The sequence below is a fragment of the Mastomys coucha genome, unplaced genomic scaffold, assembly GCF_008632895.1.
Source record: "Mastomys coucha isolate ucsf_1 unplaced genomic scaffold, UCSF_Mcou_1 pScaffold9, whole genome shotgun sequence".
NCBI lineage: Eukaryota > Metazoa > Chordata > Mammalia > Rodentia > Muridae > Mastomys > Mastomys coucha.
Window position 1 is genome coordinate 55,960,659 of NW_022196915.1, and position 9,781 is coordinate 55,970,439.

Consider the following 9,781-nt stretch of genomic DNA (forward strand, 5'->3'; position numbering starts at 1 on the left):
CTCTGGTGGAGCAGACTCCAGAGAACTGGAAGTATGTGGAGCGGAGGCCAGTGTAACCAGTTTAATGAGGGCGTCTGCTTCGAGAGTTGCCTTTGGCTATCCAGCCTGTGCTGTAGAGGGCTGCTGCAGTGAGAGGCAGCCAGGCAGTTGAAAGGCTTTGTCATGAATGATAGCGGTGCTCTGGGGGCTGTGGACAGCCTCTCTCTCTTACCAAACTGAGGCATTAGAATTAGAACGTGGCTTATGTATTTGCAATTGAGGAAGTTGTTAGCCTTCAGTTTCATACTACAGTGAGGTGGTGGGAGGGGTAAGGGAAAGATTAAACTTCTTCAGTAGTATCATCCGTGACAGTGTCACAACCTGCAACTTGATGGGATTCTTCAAAAGAGCGCCTCCCATGGGGCTGGAGAGATGATGGTTCAATGGCTAAGAGCACTTCGCCCAAAGTTCGGTTCCCAGACCCTGTGTCAGGTGGCCCGTAGCCATCTGAAACTCCACCTCTAGGGGATCTAATGCCTCAGGCCTCCATGACCACACATACACACACACACACACACACACACACACACACACACACACACACACAATTACAAATAATAAAAATAAATCCTTAAAAATGTCCCATCAATGACCCAGTTAGAGGCCTCAGCAATGAGAGCCTCTGACGGGTGACTAAAAGTGGGGAGCAAAGAGTTGGGGAATCAGTGCAAAAGTGGGAGTCCTCGGGAGGACTAAAGTCTTCAGGGAGTAGGATGGCTGGATTAAGAGTTTCATACCTTTGAAGGGTGACTTGGGGAGGTAGAGAGATAAAAAGAGTGACTATGTCTACTGAACTTGAAAGGGAAAGAAAATAAATCAGCAACTCATGATCCCAAGGAGACTGTTGCAGGCGGAGACAGTGATGAACTGTTCCTCTTCGCCTGTCTTTGTCAGGACCTTCCTGCATGGACTTGGGCCGACCCTGACCTCCAAATGTCCACTCAGACAACCCTGACAGTCCTTCCCCAAGGATTGCATAATACCCCTCATCTCTTTAACCTGCAAGTCCTCCTCATGATCTGCTAAACCTCAGGCTCCTCCCTGCACAGGTCAACATGGAGACAACCTTCTTCTCTGCAGACCCTCGTCTGGCCTGTCTCCAGTATAGTATAGTACAATGAGTCACAGGGTGACTCTCCTCATTAATGCAGGAGTTTCTGAGTGTCTTTAAGCAAAAGTACCAATCCTTTGAGTCTAACTGTTTAGTCAGGTGGGCTACTACTTGGGCCCATTTCTCCATAAAATTAACATGAGACCTAAGGCTAAGTGTACAAACAGAACAAAAGGTTTGGAGGAGTGCAGAAGCCATCAGAAGGGTCTCTTTAAGTTGGGAGAAAGTAGGTTGAATAGGCTTGGAGAAGTTCAGATGTTCTGAGAGAGTAAGGCAAGTAGTTTGATAAATTGGTTTGGCTAAGACCCCAAAGTTGGAAATCCATATTTGAAGAAAGTAGCCCACTCGGCTCAGAAAGGAGAGAAGATTCCCATTCAGTTTTCTTGTTTTGTTTTGCTTTGCTTTTGTCTTCCAATGGATGGAGTTATGTGTTCAATTATGTCCTCAAAGTCTTGCAGCTTTGAGATATGTCAGTGGAAGGAATGGGGTTTACAACAGGCCAAGGTAGATCACCTGGGGGAAGACTATCTGGGTATCCCTGGTCAGCTAAGAAGTTAAGGAAGATGGAGATATGCTGTAAAGACAGGCCAGACGAGGGTCTGCAGAGAAGAAGGTTGTCTCTGCGTTGACGTGTGCAGGGAGGAATCTGAGGCTTAGCAGATCATGAGGAGGACTTACCGGAGTTGAGGGGATATTATGCAATCCTTGGGAAAGGACCATCAGGGTTGTCTGAGTGGACATTTGGAGGTCAGGGTCTATCCAAGTGAGTGCAGGAAGGTCTTGACAAAGACAGGATGAAATCCAGGGCTTGCAATGACGGTGGAAGGGAGATATGGGATAGATGGGTTTAAGGATGGAGGGTGACTAGGAGGAAAGAAATTTACAGCTGGGCTAATCAGGCAAGGGTTGGACTAAATGACAAGAGCCTCCTGGCTTCCAGGAGCGTTGGGGATAGAATTGATAAGCCCTAAAACGTAGACTTTAAGGCCTCGGATAATTATAAGTTTAAGCTCCTTGAGGCCAGTTTGGGGTAAAAAGGTATTGAGCCTTGCATACAAAACAACAGCAACAACAACAAAACAGACAGACAAAAACCCAGAGGGGTCCTAGAATTTAATCAATATTGAGCTTTGCCAGGTAGCAACTGTGTGGTAGGCAAAATTCCCAGACCAGAGGATGAATGGAGAATAATAAAGAGCAGCAAAGATGTCCTGGGACCCAGTAAGGTCTGATGGCTAAGTAGTAAGAAGGAGGTTTGCTTTGAAGGGACTTAGTGATAGAAAGATAAGAGAGGCTTGGAGCTTTTCCAGAATGCCATGTCCCAGGAGAGTGGTCAGACAACTGGGAGCAGGGAAAGAGACAACCCAAAAGGTTCCATAGTCATTGAGGAGTCTGTTTAGCCTTAGTGGGAATGACTTTCACCCTCATCCAAGAGGAAGGGGTCCCCCATACAGATCCAGCAAATTCTGGTAAAACTGAACAATTCACTCCTGTATGAAATAAAAAAGAAATAACCTTACCAGCTATGGCCAGTGTTCCTGGATTGAGTGAGGACACGTCTAGCGGGCACAGTCAGTTGCCCGAGGTGGTCACTCTCTGAAAATTCACTGGAGCTTGAGTCCTGTGATTGGGATGCTGTGTCTTGTCATCTTGCCAGTGTCCTTTTCTCCCTTCGCTCTCGTGGGAGCAGGAATGAGCAGCAGTTGTAGGCCAGGCAAGTTCTTGCTCAGTGGCCCCTCTGAGCAGATTTAAAGCAGGCCCTGGGTGGGCCTCGCCTGAGTGGGGAGGGTGTCACGCCCCTGACTTGAGTTATCCTGCAATGAACCCTGAAGTAAGGCTACTGCCAGCATTTGGTATTCTGCCTGATCTTGTTGGTGTGTTCCAGATTAAGAGAGTCCTCTCTGTTATTAAAGATCTTAAAGGCTATTTTGTAAAGTCCCTTTGAGGTTATGGGGGGCATTTCTCTAATAGTTAGAGTTCTTTCCTAGTACGGGTATGGACGGAGAGATAAAATGAAGGTGGAGATAGAATCTCCCATCAGGGCTCAAGCCCATGTGTTTGGTCATGGTTTTAAGAAAGCAGGAGAAAGAGAAAGCTGGATTTTCATCAGCTCCCTGAGTAAACATCTTTGGTTTTGTCATAAGTGACTGCCTTAAGGGCAGCCTTTCTCATTCTTGCCAGGAGCCATACAGTCCTATAGGAATTCATCTGAATTGCATGGCAATTCCAGTGCATGTCTGAAACTGCCTCAGCACCAATGGGGTTATACTCCCTAGCCTGGGCTTGAGGGGAGTTGGTGTGTGCATGGGCTGCCATGAGCCGGAGCTCAAGGTGATTATTTCATGTCAGGTCACGCCAAAGGACTGGGTAAGATAATGACATCCTTTGTGATAGGCGTTGGGCTGGGGAAAAAGTGGGGGCTCAAACACATTTCTGTTTTACATGTAACATAAAAGGAAATGTGGACAGCATGAGGCCTTCAGGTAAGGCGACCTCACAGAGCAGAAGAATGGAGTGAGCCTTGTCAGGAGGAGCTGTTGAAGAGAACAGGTGTGAGGCAGGGAGAGACAGACAGACTTGGGAGGGGAGGCTGGTAGGTTAAACATTAGTGCCCGGCCTGGGGAGGGTGGTCTCCTCAGAGAAGGTTGGGAGGAGGAGAGTGACAGGGGAAAAGGTGCTGTCATTAGAGGTGAGACAGTGGCAGGTGAGAAGTCACATCTCCAGAATGGAAGTCCCAGGAAAAAGGCAAAACAAGAGGGTGTCCATATTTGAGAAGAGAGGACTAAGACTCGGGGAACCTGTCCAGTCAGACCAGAATGGCCCGAAAGGTGGAGCAAGAACTCACAGAGGCTGAGAGGAATTGGCTCATTTTCCATTGGGTTGGAGAAAAACTTTCAAGGTTCTTTTGAATCTTGAAAGTCAAGCATGCTTTCCTCTGGCCAACGGTAGCCTTTGTCAATGGGGTACTTTGGCCAGTACAACATACTTTAGCACAGTACAACATAAGACATTGTGACTTAACAGAACCTTTTAGTCACAGCGTTGATAACTGTGTGAGTTAAGGTGCCAAAGGCAAGTGGCTAGGTGTTTCATAGGAGTGGTGGCCGGTGGCTAAGAGAAGTAAGAAAGGAGGCTTTTCTCACCAAGACGCAGAAGAAACAAGAGAGGGTCCCGGCAGCCCAATGGCTCTGCTTGGTAAGAGATAAATCATGAGCGAGAGTGGCAATACAGTCCCAGGAGAAGCCTCCACCTAGTTTGAGGTCTCTAAGAAACCAGGGAATCTCCTTTCTGCTTACAGGTTGGGGTAGTCATACAACAGAAGAGAAACAGAGGAAAGGAACTAAATCCCCACCCCCCCACCATGTTTGGCCATTGCTACGGTTAACTAAGGCATAAGGTGAGTGACGGATTAAAACAAAATGTCAGAGGATGTATAAATACTTGTGGCAGCCATGGCAGTGGGTCAACAGGGTGTGAGGGCAAGAGTATAATCGTATCTTGCTTTAGTTCTGGAAGCCAAATCATTTTGGTTTTGGGAATTGTTGTGTAACCAGTGTGGCCACAGTGAACACTGCAGCTCACAAGCACATTGTTCCAATGCCTGCCTCCTACACAGCCTTCTTCCTGTGCTTTTCTAGCTCTTCTTGTAAGTGCACCAGCGCACTGGACCTAGGGCCTACACTATCCTAGTATGACCTCGCGGGAACTTGATTATACCTGAAAAGACCCCAAAGTCACATTCCTGGGTTCTGGCTGGGTGTGAATTTAGAGGGACATGAGTCAGCTCTGAACAGTGGACAGAATCCAAGGGTCCTGGGATCCAGTGCTGACTAGTATTTCTTACTCTTATACCCTTAAAAATATGCTGAGCTAGGCTCAGTCGGGGCATAACCCACTACAGCTCTGTTTTCAGACTGAATGTATCACCTTTCTGCACACCCAGGACTTTCTCCCCTTTGAATACTAAAGATTGAACCTTGGGCCTAGCATTTAAAAGGCAAGTATTCTACCACTAAGCTAAATCCCCCAGGCCTCTTCTTAGTGTTCATTTTGAGACGCAGTCTTGTATGTTACCCAGGCTGCTTTTGAGTTCACTCCACTGTCCAGAGAAACCTTGACTCGAAGTCTTTCTGTCTCAGCCTCCCAGTCTGGTAGCTGGGATTACCAGACTGGGTACCAACTCCTGCCAGAGCCATTTTCCCCACGTTTTACCTGCTTTTACCATCCAAAAAAACTGGCAAACTTGGAATTTTCTGGTTCTCCCTTTCTGCCCCTCAGATCTCATCAGCAAGTTGTGTCTCTGGCCTCTGAAACAGCACCCCTTGGAGCCACACTGACTCTAGAACTTAACCCCCAAACTGAGCCATTCTTACGGATAAGAAGATGCCCTCATTGATCACTTCAGGACAGAAAGGATAAACCCGGACATAGGTCACCAGAATCGCAGCCACCCCTTCCCTCCTGTCCTCCACCATCTCCTTACATCTCCTGACATCTTAGAAATAAAAACCTGTACACAACTCTACCCATCAAACTGGCAGTCAGCATCCAGTCCCAGTGCTAGGCACATGGCACATCTTCCCCCAGAGCTTCTCTGACATCTCAGTAGGAAGATGAGCCCTAATAGTTGACCCTGTCTGTTCCCCTGCTCTTGACACCTTTCATCCTACAGTATGGTTCAAGTATGCCTTAACCACTCCCAGGACATACACTGAGTCAACAAGAAATACTCCGAATGCATTAAGAATGTCTTTGGAAAAGAGTTTCACATTCCTGTATAATGGCCTGAAAGTATTGCTGGTATCTATGGCCTGTAGAGGAAAAGCCATGCTGTAACTCGGGTTTGGATGCTCTGAATAGGTTATGGAGAGACAATACAGAAGGGCTATATTTAATTCTTTCAAAGTCTCTATTACAAAAGGTAATTAAGAGGCTACTTCTCTCAAGATGACATGAAGTTACAAACCTGAAGTCCTGTATGACACCTAGCATGTAATCTACTCTCTTATCCCACTTTGTAGGCTAGCAAAAGTGATCCAAATAAGGTAACATGTCCAGGAGAACAAAAGAGGTTGTTGGTACCGAACTTCAGATGTGGATTCCAGCCCTTTCATCTGCTCACTCTTCGTTTATTTTGTATTGGTTTAGTTTTGTTTTACGTTGTTTTGTTTCCATCAAGATCTTCATTTATAGCCCAAGTTAGCCTTGAATTCGCTCTGGAATCCAGGGTGGCCTCAAACTTTCTGTGATCCTCCTGCCTCTGCCTCGAAGGTGCTGAAATTATAAATGTGAGTCACTCCCACCAGGTCAATAAACTCTGAGGCTGATAAGATTCTTAGATTGCTGTCATTAGTCATATCTCAGACATGCTCTAGAAAAATCAGTAGTCACCTATTGCCGACTCCAGCCAAGTCCACAGCACATTTGAGTGCAGCCATGTTGGCTGACTTCCTCTACATGGTTTACACAAAGGTTCCACATCACGAATAAGACAATCAGTAGTTACAATCTTCCAGGCAGCATAGGTGCCCCATTTCCAGTACCTCAGATAGACAACTGAGCATAGAAGGGATACCCTTTAGGGGAACGGAGACAGAGTGGCAGAAAACTCAAAATCACATGGTATGGAGGCAATACCAGGATTAAGTAAAGAGACACCTCTACTCCAAGAGCTGTCCTTGTGAGGAGCTGTCCCCAGTGATCGGGGACACCAGCCCCTACAACTGTTCCTGTGGCTTTCACACTGTTATCCTCTGTTAGTAGCATCTATTTATTTGTAGCACATCTCTCCCAGCTTTCAGCTGCTAATAGAGGACCACTGGAGAGCAGTGGTGAATCCACAGGAGAATATCAGGCAAAGGAACCCACACCAGAGACTCCAGAAATGGAGTATAGAACAGAGGGTATTTGTATCTTTTGTTTTGGTTTGGTTTGTTTGTTTGTTTGTTTGTTTTTGTTTTTCGAGACAGGGTTTCTCTGTATAGCCCTGGCTGTCCTGGAACTCATGCTGTAGACCAGGCTGGCCTCGAACTCAGAAATCCGCCTGCCTCTGCCTCCCAAGTGCTGGGATTAAAGGCGTGTGCCACCACTGCCTGGCAAACAGAGGGTGTTTGTACATAGCTGTAATACTAACACTCAGGAGGCTGAAGCAGGAAGATTGTTATGAGTTCAAGGCCCACATGGAACAAATATAGTGAGCTCCAGGCCAGCCTGAATTATAATGAGTTCCTGTCTCAGAGAGAGAGAGAGAGAGAGAGAGAGAGAGAGAGAGAGAGAGAGGAGAGGGGGGGAAGAAGAAGAGGAGGAAAGAAAGAAAGAAAGAAAGAAAGAAAGAAAGAAAGAAAGAAAGAAAGAAAGAAAGAAAGAAAGGAGGGAGGGAGGGAGAAAGGGAGGGAAGGAGGAAGGAAGAGGAAGAAAGAAAATGTTGGTGATGGCAGCTCAACTCCCATCTGGTCTGGTCTTCATGGTCTGTATTCATGTGCTTACACACAGAGAAAAACAGAGAGGGAAAGATGGAGAGAGGGAGGGAGGGGAGGAGGGAGGGAGGGAGAGAGAGAGAGAGAGAGAGAGAGAGAGAGAGAGAGAGAGAGAGAGAGACTTAAATATCTAAATCTTGCAAAACAAAAAGGGCAACCCCTTTTCACTTTTCATGTTCCCTCCCTGGTACAGGTAACTGTTCCTCTGCCTCTCAGTAAACCTTGTTTACTTGTAAAAATGAAGAAGAAGGAGAAAGAGGAGGAGGAGAAGGAGGAGGAGGAAGAGATACTGATAAAAAAAAAAAAGGAGATCTGACATCAACCTCTATCCTCCATATATACATTCCTAGGTATATGACCCCTAGGAATATGACATATACCCACACACACAGTCCACTCATGCATACATTACACAAACATACATACACACAGTCCATTTATGCATACACTACACAAACATACACACAATACACTCATGCATAGACTACACAAACACACACATATGCAGTCCACTCATGCATGCACAAACATCCACACACATACAATAACTATATAAAGCCTCTCATACAGTACAGTTGCATTTCTTGATTCAGACATTATTTAATTTGAGTGCTTATGTTTACTGTTTGCTGCCTGCCCACCCCCAAAACAAGCTTCTTGGGGAAAAGATTCATTTTTTTCCCACTGACATTTTCTAAGGTCTAGACACTGTAAGAACCTAACAAGTGTTCATTTTAATGGGTGGGTGAGCGAGTAAACGAGGGTTACTAGTGCCTCCGCTTTCATGCTTTCTTGTGATTGTAATTCTCTAATCCTAAGATTTGCTCCAGTGCAATTGACGGAGGTTAGTCTTTGTATAAAAATGTATCTTTTAATTACACACTTGCCTGTGCATAAATCCAAGCTGTCATGGAATGGCTTACCAGCCTAACCATTCCTCTAGCCTGCAGACCACAAAGGGTCTATTGCTGGTCAGCCTGGCTGGCTGCCATTCCCAGCACCCAGACCAATGTCCTACCTGTGCAGAGAAACAGCACATTTATGGAGGGCCAAACCCTCTTACGTTTTCAATACAGCAGGAGTTTTCATCTTCACAACAGCACAACGAGGTGGGCCAGATAAGGAACCAGAAGCCCTAGGAAGTAAAAAATAAAAATAAAAAAAATAAAAAATAAAAAATAAAAGCCTTTGGAACGGTACACTTGGCTAAGGGTGTAACTTTGATCCTGACCTAGGGAGTCTGGGTCCAGAGGTCAAGTTCCAAGATACTACACTGATTGCCTTCACTAGACAACCAATAAAAAATGTTCAATGATCGAATCAATGACACGTAGTCAAAGCGGGGTAGCATTCTTTCTTATACTGCATGAGTGACGTGTCCAGAAAAGGAAGCTGTACCTAGAGCAGGTACAGCTCACCTTAGCTTGAGGCTAATTCCCTCTCAAAAAGACGTGAGTGGGCTGACATAAACCCAAAGACTTAAGTCACAAAGGCAAATTATCCAGAAATTACGAACACTCAGTGCAACTTCTGGCCTTTGAAGGGTTGTGTGAGAATTCAGACCCTCTCTTCAAATCTAGTGATTCCTCTGGGAGGTGAAGCTCTGAAGCTGCGGGGGCCCAGAGCAGAGGTGAGCATGTGATGTGTGTCACAGGAAGGCCATGTTGGCCCTGGCACATCCACCCCCACCCCCCACATAATGCAATTGTGTGTAATAGTAATGTTCTATGAGTCTACTTATATGAGGTGCCCACAAGAGTCAGAGTCACGGGCCTAGAAACAGATGTGTTTGCCAGGGCCTGAGAAGAGAGGGAGGGGAAAAAAGCACCCCGTGCTGAGGGAACAGTTTTATATTGATGTGACGGAAATGTTCTGCATGAGGCTGAGGGGAGAGGTTGCATCTTAATGTGAATGTACTTAGTGCCATTACTACACATTTAAAAATGTGAAAGTGATAATTGTGCTATATATAGTTTATCACCAAAAATTATATCATATTAGCCTAAGACAAGAAAGTTGTAAGTTCACAGCCACTCTAGAGTAGACAGGAAGAGCCTATCAAAGAATCATCAACACCTTCTTCCTCCTCTTCCTCCTCTTCCTCTTCCTCCTCCTCTTCCTCCTCCTCCTCCTCCTCTTCCTCCTCCTCCTCCTC

The 9,781-nt window shown here is 45.9% G+C and overlaps 1 protein-coding gene and 2 long non-coding RNA genes across 4 annotated transcripts in view; 1 reads left to right on the top strand and 2 right to left on the bottom strand.

Moving 5' to 3' along the window:
• Positions 1-2,924, bottom strand: part of LOC116084419 (syncytin-B) — a 5,973-nt gene extending 3,049 nt beyond the window's left edge. Inside the window, exon 1 of the mRNA XM_031361413.1 lies at positions 2,671-2,924. The gene's annotated coding sequence lies outside the window, so the exon portion shown is untranslated. The remainder of the gene's footprint in view (positions 1-2,670) is intronic.
• Positions 1-9,781, top strand: part of LOC116084420 — a 20,577-nt gene that overhangs the window by 3,412 nt on the left and 7,384 nt on the right. Inside the window, exons 2-3 of one of the 2 annotated variants that reach the window (XR_004116100.1) lie at positions 4,449-4,547; positions 5,429-5,675. This is a non-coding gene — a long non-coding RNA (uncharacterized LOC116084420). Of the gene's footprint in view, positions 1-4,448; positions 4,548-5,428; positions 5,676-9,781 lie in introns of those variants that run through there. The other variant, XR_004116101.1, reaches the window with a different exon arrangement.
• LOC116084421 overlaps positions 6,299-9,781 on the bottom strand; it is a 3,787-nt gene continuing 304 nt past the window's right edge. Inside the window, exons 2-3 of the long non-coding RNA XR_004116102.1 lie at positions 8,645-8,761; positions 6,299-6,424 (exon numbers count right to left, since the gene is read on the bottom strand). This is a non-coding gene — a long non-coding RNA (uncharacterized LOC116084421). The remainder of the gene's footprint in view (positions 6,425-8,644; positions 8,762-9,781) is intronic.